Raw genomic sequence first — 24,189 nt, 5'->3', positions numbered from 1 at the left:
CCTTGCAACACTTCTACCAGGTAGGACACTACCCTGAAGTACTGGGTGCCATAGATTGCACTCATACACATCAGGGCACCTCCTGGTGAGCAGGGTAGAATCTACATTACCGCAAGTTATACCACTCCATCAAATGCCAAGTTGTGTACAATGCCCAGCGGATTATCATGAGTGTGTGTGCTGGCAATCCTGGCAGTTATCATGACTCCCATATCTGGCACACATCACAGCTCTACCAGATGTTTGCCACGGGGGGGGGACATCCCACAGGGCCATTTGCTGGGGGATGCCAGCTACATCCTGGAACCGTGGATGAAGACACCCATCAGAATAATGCCATAATGAGGCACATGCACAAACTAGGAGCATTGTAGAGCATGTGTTTGGGCTTCTGAAGATATGGTTCCAGTGCTTCAATATATCTGGTGGCGCTTTTCAGTATACCCCAGCCACATTTGCACAGATATTCACAGTATGTGCTATGGTACACAATGTGATCCTGTGGGAACAGCTGCAGCAGCATCAGCAAAGGGAAGGTATACACAGCCCCCATCAGTGCCTAGGTCACCTCAGCCACAGACAAAAGAGGACTCAGAGGAGAAACCCCCCTCCTGATGCTCCTGTAGTCAGATGTAGGCATTCCGAGTACATCCTGGCTTTGGCTAAGAGACAATGCATAGCACACTCACTGACAACCCAGGGGCCTAGGGACTAACACCTCACTCCTACTCATGTATAGATAGTAACAGTGATGCCAGCCAACTCACACATCCTGTACTTATGCATGTATCAGGTCTGTACTGCTTGCATACACAGAGTCAGCCCTGAAATGCAGTCATGTCAACTGCTTGCAAGGTAAGTCCATAACATACACATTATTATATTTGATTGTTATGTTAGGTCATCATAGCTATGGACTGGGTACAGTATGCAGGCCACTATACTGGCATATTTTGACAGAGAGTACATCCACATGGAACTACCGACAACCATTCCACTAACATGTCACCATTTATAGTTGGTAGGCCTCATGCATGGAATATCCACGCAGTCCTACTGCAGCAGAGGGTTCCTATTATGTGATTGACAGTATAAAACTTTGAACACCACAAGATCGAACTTGTATGTTCGAAGTTTTATAATTTCAAACACAAAAAAAAAAACCAATAGACAGAAAGTAACTGTTGTAAGCAGGGGGGCAAGCCCTTCTGCACCCTCCACACCCCCCCCCACTCTTTAAATATACCAAATCTGAGATTGCCCTACAGTGCGTAAAGGGAATATTGCCCCCCTGCTTACAGCAAGTAGTTGTGTTTCCTGTCATGTTTTAATTTTTTTATTAGGTATTTGATGTTACTGAACTTCGATGATATGGTGTCGAACATATCGTATTGAAAGTTCAGTAACTTCGATTATCTAATATAGACCCGCAGCAGATTGCTACATCATTCAAGGGATATGTTGGAAAGGGTGGTTAACTGATAGACTACTGTGTGTCTTGGCAGAACATGTGTATTACTTCCCCACCTCACAAAACATCACTGTTCCCATTTAACTGCCATAACACTAAAGTTATGTTGTATGACCTTCCACACAGGTAGTATGGCACACAGCATCAGTACAGTAATGCACATGCATCTCATGTGTAACTTCACTTAGAATAGTATAGTACATATTTATCCAGGTTATGATGTGATAAATGATTCCTTACTCATCTACCAGCCTTTGTGGCTCAAAGAAATAAAGCAGGTAAATTGTGTGATAGTGTCCAGGGTTCTAATACTGACATATTTTATTGTTATGCATGTGAAATAGCAATACATACATCTTCTTACAGACTGTCTCTGTGTGTGCTATACTAGTATGATTCTATTTCACATAGTAATTACACGTGAATATGTGCCATGGTTCTAAGACCAATTTAATAAGTACATTGTTACTAATGGATAACTTATTAGCAGAATTGTAAAGGCTAGGATATAAAAACATATATCAGCATGAGTAAGTAGAAAATACATCCAGTACCTCCTGTAACATTATGTAGTATAACAATATAATAACAGTTGTGAATGAAGGATCAGTGATACAAGGTAGTGGACAGGTGGTAGGTATGTCATGGTGTATGTATGGTAGGGACAGGGGACTGAGGTTTTTGCAGTCCCAGTCAGCCAAAAGATGAGATATGTCTACAGCACCAGTATATGTGTTATCATGAAGTACAAGTTTGGCACTAAACTTGTCCTTTCCTTTTAGGTTACATCTGTAAGTATAGAATGTCTTGTGGTTGTACTTTGAGGGGAGGCTAATTTGGAGCAATTTTTTTTTTGGAGGAATTCACAACAACTCTTATTTGCTTGTTCATGCAGATGAGGGAGCTCCATTTCAGGGAGATGAGGGAGCTCCATTTCAGGGAGCTCCCTCCCTCCCTCCTACTTTTAAAGAGCAATGTCTCCCTCTTATTGCAAAGCCTGTTAATGGCAGTCATTCACCAGGCAGGTTTGCTCTTCCATAATGAGCTTGTGTTGCACCTATCAGGTACAGCCAATTCAATGCAGTTATATAGGTGTTTGAATAAAGCATTGGTGTAGAGCTCAGCATAGCTGCTAGCTCCTTCTGAGAGGGGACTTGCTATGAAGCTATTGATACCATCCCATAAGAGGTTATAATCTGCTTTGGTGAAGTTTATTAGTATACCTTCTGGAAAGTGTGTGTGTGGGTGTCAGGTGTGATATGTACTTTGAATAAGATTGATTAGTTGTTATATCTCACCAGGGAGGGGTGCACAGTAGGGGTGCTACAGTGGTCCTCCATATCAGTAAGCACACCACCCATTATGTAGTCTCCCCCTGTGAGGGTGTCAACCAGCTGATCCAGGGCATTGTGGTTAATGACGTCAAGAATATTTGTGCAACTGAGTTTGAGCATGACTAATATACCCAGTCAGTGGGTACTTAACGTCACCCAAAATAATGGTGTCCGCATGTATCTTGATAGATTCAAGTAGGTGGAAATAAGCAGTGTGGGTGTTCTGATTCATGGTGGGGCTTCTGTAGCTGGAAATTACTTGAATAGGTGCCTACAAAAGGGCCATACCACCTGAGTTGTCTCCAGGGAATCATATTGTGTAACCAATCTGGATGTGTATATATCCATAATGAATATTGATACACTGACCCCATTACTTTGCAGGCAATTAGTTTGAGGTGTGCACATGTGGAAGGAGTTGTAGACTGCTATTTCTGTATTGCTGTCCATAGTCCTGACCCAGGTGTCTGTGACTGCACAAATGTGCGTGTCTACCAAGTTGAGGTCTGCTTCCAATGAGTGGGGTCTCATGTTGACACTCCTAGCATGTAGCAGCGTAACCTTGAGGTTGTTTCTAGATGGGCTTTTAACATTAGAATTTTGTCCCTTGAACACCACCTAAAAAGGCACTATGGAGGTGGTGAGATCCTTGACCAGTATTCAAAATTGCATGGATGACAGATGAAGACCATTTCTGATAAAGCATCAAGGTCTGTTGATCATATCATAGCAGGGTGACAGATAGTGGATCCTCTTTGAATGACAGCAGACTCTAAGCCAATTATTGAAGTCAGGCATGTCCATTTTGCACATAGGCATCACACCAGGTGAGGTTAAAATAAATCTGAAGGCCAAGGGCATGACTGAGACACATAGTCCAATAGCTCAGTCATTTTTCTCTTCATACACTCCTGAGAGGTACATCTCAAGTCGTACACACAAACAGGAACTATGACATAGTCATAACAGTACCTGCTGTTGACAGACTGGAGTTCATGGATGATATGGCATAACAGGGTGCCTCACAAACAGCTGGATGGGACCATCCCCTTATGTAGCCTGATAAATGGGACATCAAAGTGTCTCAAGAAGTAATCAAATATGAGAAATATGTGTAATCTACTGTCTTGTTTTAAGGGTTTGAGCGGTGATACAATGGTGCATGAGCTATTATGTGTACTGCTCTGCAGAGATAGTATTATATGTAGCATGCTTGAGTCTGTGTTTGTTAGGTATCCGTTGTGCATGTCTGCTTCTGTTAATGAGCTTTGCATATGTAGGCATGTGTGAAGTGGGTTTGGGTGGTGCTGGAGGTGAGGTATGCATGTTGGCAACCTACTCATTGTCATATGTATTATATATTTGCAGTGAAGCTGTGGATGTACTTGCATACATACTTGTTCAGCAGTGCAGTCATTAATTTGGCCTGGCTCATCTTCAATGCCTGTCAAACAACCATACAGCAAATGGATGAGTTGTTCAATGATGTGGACACAGTGTTGTGTTCTGGAAACATAAATGTACAGTATCACATAAGTAGGACATGTGGTAGAAACAGCTACATTGCCCAACAGTGGCCACTACTCTGCAGTAGGCCTCACAGCCATGTCATGCAGATCACCACCATGATGCTGTTGAAGGGCAGGCTGCATGATGTGCTGTGATACCGCCACCTAACATGGGCAACTACCATTGTGGAGTTTACCATATCAACCTTGGACATCTATGTCATCTGACATACATTATATCTTGATGCTACAGCTGTGCTCCTAATCAGCATCAGATCAGTACTCAGTCAAATCCTACTAGGCTCGGAACCCAAGTCATAATACATGCAAAACTCAAATGACTGGTCTGATAGCTAATCAATGCATCTACCTGGAAAAGGCTACAGTAAGCCTACATATGCTTGCATCATCTGGGAACAGTGTATAGGTCAACAAACAGGCTGTGGCATGCTTCATATCTTGAGCTTGGTGGTAATGTTTTACTTCTGGTGAAAGACAGAGAATAGCAGCTTTGTATCCCAACAGAGTGATGCCATGGTGAGACCAGCAGTAGTAGTAGCCAGGCAGCAGCAATTCAGGCTACTCTCCTCTTTTCAGCAGTTGTCACAAGGTAATTCTTTGTTTTCAATAGGCACTGCTTTATTAGTGTTGAATTTCAGAATGCCTGCCTAAATACTCCATCCTTAGGTTTACAGGGTGTACATATTATTTTCCCCCTACAGTGTTTGGCAGTACACTGCACAAACCCAGACACCTTGGGTTACATTTATCTTAGAAGCCAGCTTTTTGCTTCTGGAATGGAGAACAGCAGCAGTCATCCATCTGCACAAAGGAAGCCCATCTACACACATTGGTAGATGATCAGTAGAGATGTAGTACACCCACAAACACTGGACCAGACACAGTTTGGTGTAGTCATGGGCATATCATGGCTATCCTACTCGGTGGACCTATTTGATAGGTTAACAAATCAATGGATGGGAGAAACGTGAGTAATTCCACCTACCATGGCCTGACAAGGCATTTCATTGTTGACAAACCTAAGTATTTAGGTACAAACCAGTATGTCAACCGGTCGATAGCCAAGTGGCTCACATGATCCATGATATTAGCAATGAGGAGTCCCCCTTTACAATGAGACTACTCACCAGTGGACTCCCTCACAAACCACTCATTGCACTGTTCCTTTTAGGCAATAATGTCTCTGCAGCCATAGCCACTATTAGTGGTCTGTGGCTGACTAAATTTGCTTATGATTGCAAATGAGCAGCTGTCATTGCATCACACACGGACACAAATGTTATCCAGGGGGGGTTGACACAGGCATTCAGTTGCTGTTTGAGCCATGGACCAACAGTAAATGCCAAGAAGTGCACAATACTATCCTTTGGTAGTGACCCAGCCATTGTAACTATTTTATTGACAGCACACTGCCTACAGTTGACCCAGTAGTCAGGGACTTATGACCACATTGATAGTGATCTAGCCTTTGACTCTAATGTGCCAGTAATACTGGGTAAAACCTTCAATGTACCACAACCACAGTAGGGCAGGTAAATCCAAGGAAGTTATTGTTCCACTGTATTCAGCATTCATCAGACCTATGACTGACTGCAATGCCACATTTGCCATGTAACCAAGTGGGCACATCCGTCAACTGTAGCCACCACAGAGGTTCCCAGTAAACCACTACATGGTGTATGTAAAATGTCATATGGGGACTGCATTAAGGCCCTATCCATGCATTTGTTCTCAGTCTTTGGATGGGAGGTGTATGGCTGACATACAGGGTGCTTTCAGACCCCACTGTAGACCTCCTGCATATCCACAAAACCACTAATGCCAAAACTACCTGCTCTCCAGACCTACACCTTGCCTGTGGTATAAATGGGAGATGCTGGAGAGACAGATATATAGCCCAGAGACTACACCCTATATGGAACAGCCTCCCCAGCTATGTGAAGTAGAGTTCTGCCCTAATGCAAATCAAGTGCAAGTTACACATTTGGATGGGGAATAGGAGGATCAGACATGGTTTACTACCAATGTCTGGTATGGACACAGATACAGTGGAGATTGTTCATTTCCCACACTTTGGCCTGTAGATATTTCAGCACCCAAAACCCTGATTACACTCTTCCATGGTACCAGCCCTTGTCACAGTTTAGGGATGCATGGCTAGGTGTCAAGAAGCCCTTGGTTCATTTGTGTATTAAACACATATGAACCCATGTTCCAATCACCTTACAGTTATTTACCTTTCTGCTGATATTTTTGTCTGTGCTGACTTTCAATCCTGTGCTCTGATGCTGATGCTTTAATTGGACATGTGTAGGCATAGCTGTGTCCCACAGAATCCTGAAAGAGAATCGTAGATATTTCCATGAGACACCTTTCATTGTGTGACCACAAAGCCATTTCTACAGCATCCATGTTAACGTAACCACATGATATGAATCTAGGCTCATTATAAATGGCATTGTGCAATATCTGTAAATGAGCAGTACAAGTAGCATGCAAAAAGACACTATGGATGATATGTCATAGTGATTTAAATAGTTACATGTGCATCAGACACACAGCTTTCTTTCCCTGCATCCATGAGAAAGATGACAAGGATGTGGTGCAGATATCATTACTTGCACAGGGTGTTGTGTGGGGGTGGCCTAGGCTAATCCAATAGGTTGACATGTGTGTGTGTGTGTGTGTGTGTGTGTGTGTGTGTGTGTGTGTGTGTGTGTGTGTGTGTGTGTGTGTGTGTGTGAGAGTCAGGAAGGGAAGTAGGCAAGATGGAGCATGGAGATGTGGTCTATGTGTCTGTAGGTGACCTGATTCTGACAGTGGTGTGTGAGTGTGCATGAGCACAGCCAGTTTCAGTGCTAGCCCTACATGTCTGTATGTTGGACAGCTGGGAGCCGTGCATGGTAGAGCCGACAGCTCATCTCCTTGACCTGCAAACATGTGAACCAGGTGTGCCAGGAGTTGCACTGGCACCTCCACACCCAAGGTCAGATGCTGTGCTACTACCTCAGGGTGACTGCTCTCTGCTGGGAATGTGCCTCCACAGGAGAACCCAGGACCATGAGTCCATGGTCTCCCATGTCTTGTTGTGGACAGCACTCTCTCCTCTGGAGTGCTAGAAGTACTGCTATTATGGAGGTGTGAGTTTGTATGGCCACATTGACTCTCAGCAGATGTAGTAGTTGCTGACCTATGTCCACATGGCCGAAACTCAACTCCAGCCAGACGTTCCATCACAGACACCATGCTTTCCAAGACTGATACTGTGTAATCTGTCTGGGACCAACGTCTTTCCACTGTGTTCTTGTTCATCACTTAATAAAAAAGGAGTAGATGGACTTTTAACAGTACACAAACCTTTTGGAGTAATATCCAATTCTTGGTAATGCTGCAGATTATGAATATTGTAAAAAAACAGATGTTTCTTTATATACCAGTTTCTCTATTTGTGCACATAATTCTTGTACCACTGGTTGGTTAGACACTTTTGTCCTTTTCCCAATCGCAGCAAAAAGGTTAATATTCTGGTCAGATCTATTTTTCTCCCATTTTTTTCAAAACACTCGATTGTAGTTCTCCAATTTGACTACCAGGAATTTTGACCTTTTCTTGTTCAATATTAATATTACTGGTAGTAAGTAAACTTCTCTTCTCACCTTCGTGGCATGAAAAATCCATCCCCACTTCTTGAAACACGCGGGGTAAAGAAGCAAAGGAGTCACTGGCCATGAAAAATCCACGAACCACAAAAGTAGTTAATAAGAAAAAGAAGAACCACTAGATGCCAGGAACTCCACTTCTTTAAGTCAATTTCACAAATACAGTTTATTCAGCAACTGCAGAATTAAGTAGTCAGGACCAATGAAGATAATCCATAAAACAATATCATAAGAACAACGAGCTGGAACTACAGCTGATATTATAACAATATCACAGAAATGTGATGCTAGAATGGCACAAATGCCAGTATAACTTTGTAGCGCCTTGGCCAAACAGCCTTTACAGAGTAATGAATTAGATTAAACCAAACATTTATATGCAATACCAATTAATCAATCAATTAAATAATTTACTAAAATTCTAATTATTAAAATCAACATTTCACATTCTTAACTCTATAACAAATGTTGAAAACATTGCATAAATATTACATAAAACTCTTCCAATTACATTCCCTATTTAAACCCATGGGTTGTAAAGTATTATATTTTAAAATTAAAATCGATTCTTTCTTTTTTAAAAGGTATTTTACCCTATTCTCACTAATATATTTAGAGTTAATTTGTTCTAAAACTGTAACTTTAAATTTTAAAAGAGTCCCTCCATGTTTAACATTATTGTGTTCTCCCAAAGGACTAAATATTCTATGATTTTTTATATATCTCTTAGAAATATAAAAAAAAGAGAAGATATGTCAGGATTAGGCAGAAGGTAGAGATGCAGCCATATAGGACATCTATTAGTATTCACTGTTTGATTACACATCTAAAATTCAAATGTGTGCCCAACCCTATATCTTAACCTCATAGACCAAGAAATCTGGACAGATCCATAAATAAAAGTGGGACAAAGCCAGAAAATTGGGACAATTTCCATGTAGTGGTGTTACAAACTTACACGGCTGATGGAAGAACAGGTTGTGCATGACCATGAAACATCTGCAGGGTATTAAATCTGCAAATCAGATGTCCTTAATTATTGTCTAACTGCAGTCTTTAATGATTTGCAACTACTTTGGCAGAAAAACAGAATTTTATGAAACATGGACCAAATATATGAGGCAGAACTCTGGACAATCTGCTAACATATACACAGGTGAGAGGTATGTCCACAACCTACAAAGGTTGTGGGCACAAGTGATGGAGTAGTAATCGTCAAATATTCCTGTTTGTGGCATAACAGATACAGATGTATGATAAGACAGCCAAGACAGGAGTCCAATGTTGTGTGCTCCATAGCAGTAACCCCCCCTAAATTCTATACAACCAACAGTGCCAAACAAATAGTGATGTTATCCAGGGGACCTGTGTCCCTATTTAACACATAGCATTCTACGCTTGCTGAACTGTCATTCTTCTGTAGGTGTAACACATGTGGAGATCAATGACATGTTATCAGTAAAGTTCTACGACAGGCTTACTGACATAATCCCATTCCGCATAAGTATATTCCACCATATATATCATGTTGGTGATAAAATGATTACATACCTGCTAGAGTATGATTCCCCTAGCTAGGGGTTCTCCTTTTTAATGTGTACCTCATTAGCAGGTGATTGTCTCTGAACCAGTCTGTGATTGAGTAATGCTAATTGAAGCATATGCAGCTAATTTATTGTCTCCCAAATCTCATATGTTTAGTTTTTGATGTATTTATCAACATATTATTCTCATGTGCCCAAATGGTCAATTTAGTCAAATTATTTTGCAGACATGCCTTATCTGTAACACTTGTAATCAGTTTACCCAATTTCAGGTCATCAGCATATAGACTGTAGAACACCTCAGATGAAAAAGTAAGGTCTGAAAGATACAATCTAAACAAGTAAGGGCCTAGTACAGAGCCCTGTGGGATACCTTGACTGTAACCAAGGATTTCACCTATCCAGTTGGTGTGTGATACTTGCCATGTCCTATTTGTAAGCCATGCAGCTATCCATCTTATCAACAGTACATCAATACCTAGTTGTACTAATTTATTGATCAGTGTTTTCTGCATGACCCTGTCAAATGCAGAAGTTAAATCTATATACATCACATCACAGCACAATTTTTCATTCATAGCTGTTATTATATTGTTATAGAACATCATGTTACAGGTGGCAATAGATCTATTTTCAACATATGCATGCCGATATATGGTTTCAATTCCCAACCTATCCAGTTCTGACAATAACTTATCCAGTATTCCCTTCTCCATTATTTTTCCACAACCTGAAAGTGAATCTGGGTTTGTCCTACTCCCCTTTCCCTTAAAGACAGGTTTAATAAGTGCATGTCTCCAATCTTGAGGAATATTCCCATATTTATATGACCTAGTGATTAATAGATGTAATGGCAGTGTAAGTTCTTGTGTTCTCAGGTCATTGTTACTTATTCCATCTCCTCCCTGCGCTTTGTTTGGATCTAGTGTTGCCACCTTTCATTGCGGCTAAAACCGGAGTAAAACCACACTCCTCCCGTCATCAGTAACCCCGCCCATCCCACCCCTCCCCGCCCACACACCACCCATTGGGTGATGTCACTATGACATCACTCAACAAGGAACGCCCTCTTTTTCCATTCCTGCAGCCTGCTTTTGGCTGATTTACAAACTCCGATTGTCTGTTTCCTTTTTTAAACAGAATACCAGTTTATACAGTGTTTTCTGGACTACCGGAGAATCAGTTTGATTTCTGGATAGTCTGGAAAAAAAAACGGAGGGGTAGCAACCCTATTTGGATTAAGTTTGCACAGTTCATTTTCAATATTATCTAATTTGATTCCAGTATCTGGGGTTACCTGGATTTCACTAGGACAATTTACCACCCCTTTTGTGGAGTCAAACTGTTTTGCATAAGATTTTGTAAATATATCTATAATCTGTTGTGTCTGAGAATAAATTTTAGAATCTGTACACAGTTTATCAATTTGTATATCTTTACTCCTTCCACATCTTATGTATCTATACTTCGCATGCAGTAGCTTCTGCTCACTATAGCTCGCAATCACACCTCCTTTTAACAGTAAAAATAAATAAAACTGCTCTTACCAGTCAACTCCACAACAAATGACAAATCAAGACAAGATTGTTTTGATATGCTCAGAATTTTTCTCTCTGCAGTCTGTGTAAATTTATACCTGTCTGGGCCCCATGTGGTGGCTAGAGCTTGCCTGTCCAAAACTTATCCCTTTCTCACAACCAAAAGTGAAACTAAAGGTAAAACAACAAAATATGAATCAAAGTAAAGCTTGTTAATAAGCAGTCTCTTTCTACCTACAAACAGTTAAAAATAGTGATAACAAATGCAGTATAAATTCAAATAAAACTGCTCTTACCAGTCAACTCCACAACAAATTGCAAACCAAGACAGGATTATTTTGATATGCTCAGATTTAAAGCTACGTGAAGCAGAACATCTCTAGCCAGGAAAAAAAATCTGTGACACATATACAATAGCAAACCACTCATATACCACCAAATGACAAGCACATTTCTTGTGTGAAAGGGAAATATAGAGCCAGATTCCAAAAGAGTTGTTCTCAGTGTAAGTGATATACTTCAGTGTAAGGCCTATCCATATACAGGCTTGCACAGGGAGCTATGTTCCAAAACACCTACTGTCAACCTGCTGTCAGTGTAAGTGGTCACCTATAGTGAAAGCAAGTCTTTTGGAACTGGGACCATAGTCTTGGTACAAATTTACAGTGCATAAAATTAATATTATGCTTTCATGACATGCTGTGACTGTACTACATTTGTCAAACTGCATGCCATAATCCAAGATGTGAACTTCGCTTCAGAGTCTCTTGCATTTGGCCCCTACTATTAATATAATGCACCTTCTTCTTTACTATTACAGCTTTGTTATGTTAAACTGTAATCGGGTCTATATCACAACACCGAAAGTTCACATTTTTGAATGTTCTTACATCGACCCCTAATCAGCGAACGCTGACAACATTGAACATTCAGAACAGTGAATTTTTTCCTAGGGAAAAAATTTGCTGTTCCAAAACACATACACACAACACAAGCACACCAAACAAACAGCAATCCACACACATGCACCCAAAATCTTACAGCTAACCCTACACTAAACTGTACAAACACCACTAACTATCTACTTACCTTAACCCAAACCCTAACCCTAAGGTCCGTCACTATCGCACACTAACCTCACCCGCGCCCTAACCCGCCCTAACCCTCACGTCCACACAATCGCACACATACCTCCCTCGTGCCCTAACCCTAGCTCACCTAACCCACGCCCAATCACACACTTACCTGAACCTGACCCGTAACTTTTCACCACAGCACTGAAAATAGCGAAATGACAGAAACGGACAACCAAATTCTTTCCCTAGGAAAAAAATTGGTTATCTGTCGTTTCACTATTTTCAGCGTTCGCTGAATAGGGGTCGATGTAAGAACATTCAAAAGTATGAACTTTCGGTGTTCTGATATAGACCCACTGTAATCCACTTACAAGCTCCAGAACCACAAATGCGTTCATGTCACAAATGCTTCATTAGCTGTATAAAAACAATTAAATTAAACACCAAAATGTATAGCTGTCACCTGATCATAGCAGCTGTTTACTCAATGAAAGCTGTCTGTGGTTCAGAAACTTATTAGGTAAGTTTTTAAAATACCTAATTAACATTTATTTTGCTGTATTTACTAATAGTTGTCATTAATATGCTTTTGTCACTGAAACTGTGAGATATATTACATATATTTTCCATGTATACAAATATGGATTTTTATTTCAAACTACAGACTGCTAGTAGTAATACACATTTTAGATTTTTGTGTGGAGATTGAGTTCACAGTAAATCTTTTCCACTATAATTTTTTTATCTTTTATTAACTCCTCAGAATTCTTTCATAATGTCAAAGGATAATTTTTGTTTGTACATTTTGCATGCAGTTACCTTTACACTTTTGCTTCACAATGTCTATACCTGTGCAACCAATTTGCAAATTATAACTTTGACTGTGTAAGCAGTAAGTGATCCACTATACAACTGAATAAATCAAGCAAGGAAAAAAACATATATTCAAACACTCAGCTGGCCCTTACTTCACAGAGTAAATTTTCCATGTGGAACATCTAATTGTCATTATGTGCATGTGTATGTGGGGGCTTATGTGCTACAGTGAACCTTAGAGCTATGCTGTGTGGACACTTGTACTACTAGCAAGACAGTGTTTGTTGAAGAAGTATGGGATGATGAGTCAGAAAAAAATCCTTCTAAAAGAAAAGGGAATCTCAGTAAAAAATGACCTTGCTCAGACTTGTGTTATTCGAACCTTCTCCTTTACTCAGATCAAGCAGCAAGCACATAGTTGCAAGATGATGAAAATAGTTCACTTTCATCATGTAAAAATGATTACATAGATCCATCTTGTGGGCTCAACCCCTGCAAGATTACAGATGGGAGCTTGGAGAAGTCTCAGCCAGGTGATGAGTAAGGGCAGAAATAATTCAGATAACAAGCTGTGAAAGTTTCTTTAGAACTTCTGTCAGCTTTTCTGATAAGTGCTTGTCACATAACTAGTGCCCATAATACATACTAGTTATGTGTTTGTCACATTGTGGACATCAGTCATAAGGGAGGCTGTTGGGGTTAATAATATAGCTTTCTGATGCAGCTGAGAGCACTGCCATATTTAGAAGGTGTGTTTGACAGTACTTTCTGAAGAAAAGGTTAATGCATGGAAGACCTTTGGAATGATCCTGGAAAATTATTCCTAGATGACCTAAAGAAGGTGCTGTCAATATATTCAGGGCATCAGGAGCAAAATCTGTGTGCATGCTTAAGATATACTAAATAAGAATGAAGAAGTGTTTTCCACTACTGAGGACATTGCTCAGAGTAGAAGGAGCATTTTATAGGACTTCCTTAATTTAATGGTATGTTGTCTGTTGGGAGCAGTGACTGAAATATTCGGGGGATTGGAGTTCACAAATGGAGCTGAAGTTAGTGCAGCGGCAAGAAGCTTTTATACTCATAAAGGTGCAGGTGTGAATGAGTACTGACAGGAAATGTCTGATGGACTAGATAGGGGTAGGGTGGCATTGCAAACATGCATTCTCTGTGTTATATGAGAGGCAGGGACAGGACCTCTGGATTGATAAACTGCGGGTAATGGTCTCCAGTTTTAAGAAAGGGGACCAGATGGTATCTTTTAGGAATCTGGAACTTTTATTTCCCAGCCTGCCTAAAAAGGCTTATTCCCAAGTGCTACGGGAGAAGGCAACTCATTTGATAGTCATACCTTGGACTAAGAAGGAACAAAGCAAATACTTTCAGATCATGTAACATCAGACTGGTGCTTTAGCCTCTAGCAGTGTTTGCGGTGTTGTGGGAGTTAGCTAATGCAGTCCACAGTAATTCTGTGTGGCCTAGCATGCTAAAAAAAATTGTAAACAATATATCAAGCACAAAGTGTGTTTCAAATTAACTAACGTCTTCACATATGAATCAAGAAGCATGATAGGATTGAATTTCTTAATACCAAACTGGAATTTAACTTACCACTTAGAATGCTTAACTAACTCATCAACATCAACATAATGCAAAACTAATTCATCAACATCAACTCAATATAAAAAGCCACTGACAAAACAAGTTAGTAGTTCATATCACTTCTTGATCCACATAAGTATGTGTCTCACCTTTCAAAAAGAAAACAGGCTTATGATATCTGCTTAATTTACCCTCTCTAAACTTTAAACTATTATGCCTTGAATATTGTCCTCCTGTAGCACATAGACTGAAAATATCCACTTCCTACTACTCTCTAATCTATGAAACCACAATGACATCATCCTAAAAATATAAAGACACATCCTTTCCCTGGTAGTAGTGTAAAGATCATTCAATAAAATCTTTTCAACCACTTAGAATCACCTCCATCACCAAACCAGAGATGTGCAAAACCAACCCATATTTAGAAACATACTCTTTGAATTCTTAACAATACTCTGTAAGTGCAGTGCCTGCAGAAGAAAAAGCTAAGCAATGAATTAAGTCAAATAAATCCTCATGCAACAGAACAGGTATGACCTAATTCCTACGGCCAAATTCATATGATCTTGTAACTGTAGAATGCACAAAAAACTCACTACTACTATATACACAGATGCAATCGTTGTTTAATATCATTTCCACCAAGACACCTAGAAATGCAACTGCTCCGAAATTATTGCAAGAGTTCAGTAAACTTCTTTGCAATTCATATAACATATGATCTCCACAGACCGCACACTGCAAGAAAGAGGAACTCCACAAAACAGCTCACCATAGTCATGAGCCATCCTTGTATTCATAAAACAAAAAAACAAAAAATACTGCCACAGAACCTTGCACCAGCAAAAGAACTTCTCCGTACTCAGTGGTAAAAGCTGAACGCAAGTTTTATTATTAAGCGTTTTCGCCTTGCTAAAAGTAGCTTGGCTTCTTCAGAGGTAAAATAACATTAAATAATCAAACAAGGTTAAATAGTTTAAGGAAGTGATGTCACTAAGAAAACAATTAACTTTAAAAGAGAACACGCTCTTTTTTAAAAACATTTCAGCATACTTCAAGTATTCTTATTATTAATACAAAATTAGGTACTATTGATTAATATTAAACAATCCTATCTCTGTATACACCAAAGGTTGTACAAGTCTACTACATAATTTATAAAAATATATAAAAAAACAGAACAAAAATATATTAAACATAATAGTTCATAATAAGTTGGAATCATGAATAGTAACTCCTTAATTTTAAAACAGGTAGTATGTTGCAGTTATCATTCAGACCAGGGGAATGGAAGGCATCAGTTCTAAATTGCCATTCCAGTTCTTTCAGTTCCAACAGTAGTGGGAAAGGACCCCCTCTAATGGATGGAAAAATTTGATCTATTGCCATAAAGGAGAAGCTATGTCCAGGGAAATCTATTAAATGCTTTGAAAGGGCATTATTAGTGTTTTTAGTCCTAATGGCGTACAGGTGCTCGTAGAGTCGATCACGTAACCTGCGGTCCGTCTTTCCAATATAGAAAGACGGACAGCAGTTGCAAAATGCAATATAGACTACTGCTTTACTCTCACAGTTCAGGGGCATTTTGATGGTATATTTTCTGTCCCTTACTGTGAAAGTCTTGCCAACTCTTATAACATTACATCTGTTACAAAAACCGCACGAGTACATCCCTAATTTCCTATTAAAACTATTACCAGAGTTGTTGCTCTGTAATAATTCCTTTAAGTTTTTGTTCCTTTTAAATACAAATTTTGGAAAGGAACCAAATTTTTTAACTAAAAAGGGATTATCCAAAATGAAGTCCCAATTTTTTTAATAACTGAGACAATCTCTCTAGAATCAAAGCTAAATGTAGTAATGTAACTAAGGGACGGATCAAATCTTGTTCCTTCCACTGACACTTCATTCTCAGTATCTATTCTCGTTCCATATGGGGAGGTGTTTGTTAAATCTACCCCTACTGTATTTATTGACAAAATAGCCTTAAAAAAAACATTCTCTCTTTTTGTGGCTACTTCATCCAGTATATCTTGTACAAATTTGTAAGGATAATTTCGTTTTAGGAACATGTCAGTTAAAGCACTACACTCAGCATAGAAAAAGTCCAACGTACTGCACATCCTCGCTGCCCTTACAAATTGGCCTTTAACTATGGCCTTCTTCTGCCCACGTGGATGTTGGCTAGAGAAATGTAAGAACGAGTTGCAGTACGTTGGTTTTCTAAAAATTCTTGAGGTAAACACCCCTTTCTGTAGATCTTTTTCAAGTTTCACATCTAGGAAGTCAATTTCTGAAGTAGCGAAAGTGTAAGTAAATTTCAAAAATTGTGTGGTAGAGTTAATTTTAGAAATAAAATTATTAGCTGTCAATTCATCACCTTCAAATAAAATAAAGATATCATCTAAATATCTTGTATAATATTTGACAAGGCTAGACAGGTCGCTTGAAGCAAAAAGGAAGTGTTTTTCCCAGTAACTCATAAATAGATTGGCTACTACAGCTCCACAAGGGGAGCCCATAGCAACCCCTTTTTTTTGCAAAAAGAATTTTTGATCAAACATAAAATAGTTGTAGGACAACACTATATCCAGCACTCCAATAATCACATCTATTTCATTATTAGGTGCCCCTATTTCCAAAAGTAACAAAGACAACCATTCAAGTGCTTCATTATGGGGAATGGAGGTATATAAGTCAACCACATCAACAGTGAGAAAATTTAACTCACTGTTGAAGGGTTGATTATTAATTGCCTCTAAAAATCCCCAAGAATCTTTGCAAATCAATGGAAAGTGCTCCATATATTTGGTCAACATTCTGTCAACCAGTTTAGCTGCAAAATAAGTAATGGAGGACCTGCCGTCTATTAAGGCTCTCATAGGGGGGTTCAACAAATCTTTATGTATTTTTGGGATGCCGAACATTACCGGTATTTTTGGTAATGTTCTATCTATGAAATTATATATATCCTGATTGATTTTGTTTTCAAGAAACAAATCACGATAGTATCCCCTTATTCTGTTGTATGTACAATGCACTTCATTCAGAGATGCTTCGGTATATGCCTCTGATTCTAAAATTCCAAGCATCTTTTCTTTATAAGTGCTATCATTAAATACTACAAGACCTCCCCCTTTATCTGGTTTAAGCAATCTTATAGATTTGTTACAAAGGTTGCGTAACATTTCTGTTTGAACTCTAGTGATATTAAATTCAAATTTGGACCTAGTTCTACAGTTGTTAGCGAATAAGTGTCTCAAATCAATCTCACATGCTTGTTCAAAAACCAGTAGTGCAGGGTGAAGTGGTGGGTTAAACACACTAGGGGGTTTTAAAAGGGACCAATTACTTGGATCATTAATTTCTTCATTAAAAAATAATTTCAGATTCAGCTTCCTAATAAAACATTTCAAGTTGATTAACTCTGTAGATACATCTCCGGACCTGCTGGGAACAAAAGTGTAACCATATGCTAACAATTCAATCAGTTCTTTTTCAAATATACAGTCCGTAAAATTGTAAATTTTAAAGTCTCCTGTTGAATTTGTCAAGATTTCAAAGCCTGCAGGCCTAGAAAATGAACCCCTCTCATTGTCCTCCAATAAGTTTCCCGTTGGTAACTCTTCAGTCGAAGTAACAATAGGAGAACTAACAAGTTCTAATTCTATCTCCTGTTGGAGCGTTGGCGCGGATTCCGTTGTTCTAAAAAATTATTGTTGTTCTTATTCCAGTTAGAATTACTTCTTTTGTTATTAGCATAGTAATTCTTAATTCTATTACTACGTCTTGGGCCAGTCACTGTAGTAAATTCTCCCTCGTCGGGTATATCATTGTTGGTATTAACATCTTCCAAGTTATTGGCCTCCAAATCATTACTAGAGTTTTGCCCACCCGTTACTCGACCTTCTCTTTCTGAATAGTTGAGTTTAGGATAGGCCAACTCAGACTGGTAAGCCTGTCTGTCCCTAGCCAGCTTCTTGACCTTGTTTTGTTTTAATTTAACAAGCATAGCATCTATGCTTGTTAAAGTGCGTTCGTAATCAATTTTAAATGCTGGAAAATTCAAGTCATCCCTTAACTGTTTGTCAAGCACTTCTATATCCAGTAATAGTTGCCCCGCCTGTTACTCGTAGTGCTTAATAATTAGATTGAGTAATTGTATCCCCTGTGTCTGAAATAGTTCTTTCAAGTCATTAAAGAATTCAACCGTATTAATTAACCCTGAAGGTGCAAAGGAGTTGCGTAGGCCTTTTGGTGTAAGGCCTTCCTGTATACATTGTTTGAAATAAGAAGTTTCTAATTGTAACTTCTTTAATTTTAAAACGTGCCCATCGAACAATTTTAATTTGTCCGATAATGTGATAGTCCCTCCATTCATGGAATTGACATTAGGCGGATCTGCGTTAGCAAAAGTGAATGCCCCTGTATCAGACATCCAGTTCACAATGTTAAATGAGGCACTTACTTGATTTGAAGCCCCCGCGACCGCAGTTACTCCATATGTTCGTGAACCAGGTTCGCAAGTGGGACCGTTAACCCTCACGGCATTTTGACCAAGAGGAGTAGCTGATAAAATATTCCCGCCCGCTCCTGCAGAGGAATTGAATCCTTGTATTCATGCCAGAAGAGCAAGCAAGTGATTTCCAAGGCACAGTGGTTTGAAGCAGCTGATAATATTGTTACCTATTTCCTAAAAAACTAAACTGGCATGTAACATCAATACTGCAATTGTCTTTGTTATTGTAGGCATTTTGTATGTATTAAGTCAGTGTAACTTGTGTGTCTCTAGATGAAAAGGGTACTCATTCCTCCTGGTTATCAAATATAAATGAACAGTTAAATAAATATGCTGAGAGAGTTGAGGTCATTAAGGAATATGAAATATTAACAGCACACCTAGATACTGCAGTGCTCATCGAATACATTGTCACATGTACTTGTTCTTGTTATTAAGTCGCAGTGGTTCAAACATAGAGGTCATTCAGTATGGAATGAAAAGGCAGGCAGATATGGACTCCTCAACAAGGGGATTGTGTGAAAGGGAGCCTATGTCTGAGTATTAGACAAGTGATTAAGAGCAAGGAATTCACTACACTAGCCAGGTAATAAACAGTAGCAGAGAGGGTAAAGATGTTTTTGGGCATTTCATGAACTATGTGACAGCTTTGAGTTACAAAAGGAGAAAAGTGGGTACACATAGATCAAATGAAGGAAATAAAGGTAAAGAAAGGAAAGGAAACAGATCAGTAAGCTAGGAGAAATTGTAAGGAATAAAAAAGTAGAGGGAGGATTCATATATGAGGTTTTCTTCATTAATAGGAGGAGAGGACAGAAGATAATTTATATCAAACTGGAAAATCTGAGGAAAAGATGTGCACATGATATGAAGAGTAGTTGAAAGATGAAAACAGCTGCAGGGATTTTAAAATGTGGCACGGGGCCTGAGATCAGCATCTGAGAGCTGACTATGCATAGGGTCTGAGCTCAGCATTTGAGAGCTGACTAGGCATGAGGCTTGAGATCAGCAAGTGAGAGCTGGGCCTGAGATCAGCAAATGAGAGCTGACTAGGCAAATGGCCTGAGATCAGCAGCTGACAGCTGTGTAGGCATGGGGTCTGCGATCAGCAACTGAAAGCTGACTAGGCATGAGGCCTGAGATCAACAACTGAGAGCTGGGCCTGAGATCAGCAAATGAGAGCTGAATAGGCAAATGGCCTGAGATCAGCAGCTGACAGCTGAGTAGGCATGGGGTCTGTGATCAGCAACTGAAAGCTTACTAGGCATGGGGCCTGAGATCAACAACTGAGAGCTGACTAGGCATGGGGCCTGAGATGAGTAGCTGAGAGCTGACTAGGCATGGGGCCTGAGATGAGTAGCTGAGAGCTGACTAGGCATGGGTCCTGAGATCAGCAACTGAGAACTGACTAGGCATGGGGCCTGAGATGAGTAGCTGAGAGCTGACTAGGCATGGGGCCTGAGATGAGTAGCTGAGAGCTGACTAGGCATGGGGCCTGAGATCAACAACTTAGAGCTGACTAGGCATGGGGCCTGAGATGAGTAGCTGAAAGCTGACTAGGCATGGGGCCTGAGATCAGCAACTGAGATCTGACTAGACATATGGCCTGAAAAGAGCAACTGAGAGCTGGTTAGGCATGGGGCCTGAGATGAGCAGCTGAGCGCTGACTAGGTATGGGGTCTGAGATCAGCAACTAAGAGTTGCCTTCAGATGCTTTGTAATGCCATATGGGTTGTGGGGTGAGGAAAGAAAAGCTGATATATATATATGTGTGTGTGTGTGTGTGTGTGTGTGTGTGTGTGTGTGTGTGTGTGTGTGTGTGTGTGTGTGTGTGTTGTGTATCTATATCTATCTATCTATATCTATATCTATATCTATATATATATATATATATATATATATATATATATATATGGTTCTAGGTTATAACACCGACAGCACACAACATCGACAACGACATCACCGACACCACATCATCGACAGCTCACAAACACGACACCACACACACTCAACACATCATCACAACAACCAATAAACAAAACAAATTCCCTGACCAAAAACCACACACACAACACAAGCACACCTAAATCCTAACAAACAAACACTAAACCTTACATACACAACTATCCACTACCCTAACCGAAACCCTAACCCTAAGGTCCATCACTATCGCACACTAACCTAACCCGCTGCCTGACCCTAACTCACTTAACCCGCCCCTAACCCAAACAAATTCACTACTGCACCCTTACCTAACCCGCGCCCTAACCCTAACTCACTTAACCTGCCCCTAACCCAAAACATTCACTACTGCACCCTTACCTAACTCACTCTAACCCTAACTCACTTAACCCCCCTAACCCAAAACATTCACTACTGCACCCTTACCTAACTCGCGCCCTAACCCTAACTCACTTAACCCACCCCTACCCCTACAGACCGCCAACATCGCACACTTACCTTACTCGCACCCTAACGTCCGTCACTACGGATACTTACACATCCTTTCCCCATCTCGGTGTTCTCCGCGTCGGTGTTTTCATCCGTCGATCTTCTCGCGTCGGTGATTTCGCTGTCGGTCTTCTCATCTGTCGACGTTGTAACCTAGACCCATATATATATATATATATATATATATATATATATATATATATATATATTTTTTTTTTTTTTTTTTTTTTTTTAATTTATTTATTTATTTTTTTTTTTTATGGCTTTCAATGTTTTCATTTTTCAAAGTCTTTTGAGTTTCTAATACCATGATGGGCATGGACCCCATTCTTAAGTCAGGGTACAATTAGAGTTCACAAAATTAGTATAGTTTCAGTCTTTGATGTTAGCCAAGAGTGCTCTTCTCGGCACCCACAATCTGCCCAGAATATTCTCCTTCTATAATTCATATGGGGTTACATATATTGGGAGCATATCTAAGTATGACTGTAATTTATTTATTTATTTATTTTTTTATTAGACGCATTGTTTCTACTGCTATTTGAACCTTCTGAGTATCTTTCTACCATGTTGCTTTCATTTTTGCTAGCAAATCCTGATATTCTATGACTTTGTGTCTGCCTGTACATAAGATACTGTAATCACTGGGTGTAGCAATTCCAATGATCAATGCTACTTTTGTCTTTTTTGCGTGGACTACTATGTCTGTTTTCTCACATTTATTTTTTAAACTGTTGGTAATAGGTGATCTCATGTGATAAGCACTTCATCATTCTCTATAATGCTTTGTTTTTCATCCTTCCAAAGCTTTTCAGCTATTTCTATATCGTACTGTTTGCAAAATCCCCAAGGCAACAATCTTGTCAGCTTATTGTGCCTTTCAGTATATAGGCCCTCTGCCATTAGTATATCACACCTAGCAGCAAGATGAGTGGTTGTTTGCAGTTTTTGCAGAACCTCCATTTGTCTATTTCTCCTACCTTTTAAATGAATTTTGTAATGTGTATGTAGCCCACTATCTTGGCGTGTCATTATTAACCCTTCATCTTTTGGTTTTAATTTACCCTTGATTAACCATTCCTGTGTCAAATCTGGTCAACAGGACATTGTTCTGGGAGATCTTTATATTTGGCACTATGTTTATGGGTTTTCCACATTTTTACTTCCCATTATATATATATATTTTTCTTTTTAGCACATTCACTTACTGTCCTACTTTTGTCTACTTCTGTCTACTACATTGATTTCTATTCCCACATGACACAGAAATACTTCTGCTAAACTAGGCAAAGATAGCTTCAGTAAATAAGTTACAATGTTATATGTACCTGAGCTTGTAGAGTGATGGACATGATACTGTTTACATGTATTTACAGAATCAGAATTTTGAATAACATACTGGATCCATAAGACGTGGGGTGAGAACAAAGAACTGTGACAATACTGACATCAGTGAATATGTTATATACAGAAACTGAAACAAGATTAAGGTAAAGAGGCTAAGATTTCTACTGTGGGGCAGACATGATAAAATTAATTCATGGAGTAATTAAGGCTATACGATAGAGGTGAATGTGAGGAGAGGCTGAAATGATAAAGGAGTTTAAGGGCTAGAAAAAGGCAGTGGAGGAAAGTAAGAAAAGTCAAGGAAAACCTCAGGGAGGCATATAGTATGGGCAACAGAAGAAAACAAAATTGAGTTAGTAAGATTGAGGACAAGGAAAGAACAATCAGGGAAATGGAATGAGCTGAGGATGGAAAGAACTATTCACTGAAGATAAGGAGCAAGAAGTGAAGGGGACATCAGGGATAGAGATTTGAAAGAAGGTCAATAAGGTGAAAAAGGAAAGAACAGCGACTGAAGATCATTTTTATTTTTTATTTAATATCCAAGTGGATTAAACTAAATAGCATTTTCCCACTCATGACTTATTATATAAAATAAAATGAAAAACAACAAATATCATTGATTACAATATCCAGATATCTAGACTAATAATTCCAATCACCATCAAAAGTAAGACTGCACAAGTGACATTAGCAATAATAGCAGGGAACTTCTTGAAATAACAACAAAATTATATAAAACATGGGTAGTAGTGGTATACAGAGTCAGAGAAGAAAAGGACTTCAGCCATGCAGAGAAAGCCGATAACACAGTCTTTTTACATATCTGGGCATTCATTCAATTCCCTTATAGTGTTTGAGCATATTTGAAAGAATAGGAGAGTTAGGCCTTTTAATCCATGTATTGGTAGTTTGCAAAATGTCAAGTCCTTTGACGGGGTTATCACTTACAAAATTATTCTGCTGTGATTGGATGAGAAGATCCTACTTGTTAACTTCTAAGAGTCATCATTACTATAAAACTGGAAAGTTAATTGGGAGCATGTTTTGCAATGTTTTTGAATATTAAACAAAAAAATATTCATGGTGTTTTCATCCATGGGGATGTCTTGTTACATGTCATGTTCTTTATTTTCATGAAAAGGATATCAAAGTACAGCAGACATTGGGAAGATTTCTCAGTGCTTCAGGAAGATTGTCATCTTCTATAGTCATTCTATATTTATTTTATTTGGCATTTCTAGTAGATTTCATTTCTACATAGTTTGTTGAAAGTACTGGAGAAATTAGAGTTTTCAGC

This window comes from Protopterus annectens, chromosome 5.part0 (genome assembly GCF_019279795.1).
Source record: "Protopterus annectens isolate FY-2018-M chromosome 5.part0, PAN1.0, whole genome shotgun sequence".
In the NCBI taxonomy this organism is placed as follows: domain Eukaryota; kingdom Metazoa; phylum Chordata; order Ceratodontiformes; family Protopteridae; genus Protopterus; species Protopterus annectens.
The sequence above is the reverse complement of the archived record's forward strand: the minus strand, read 5'-3'. Positions refer to the sequence as shown.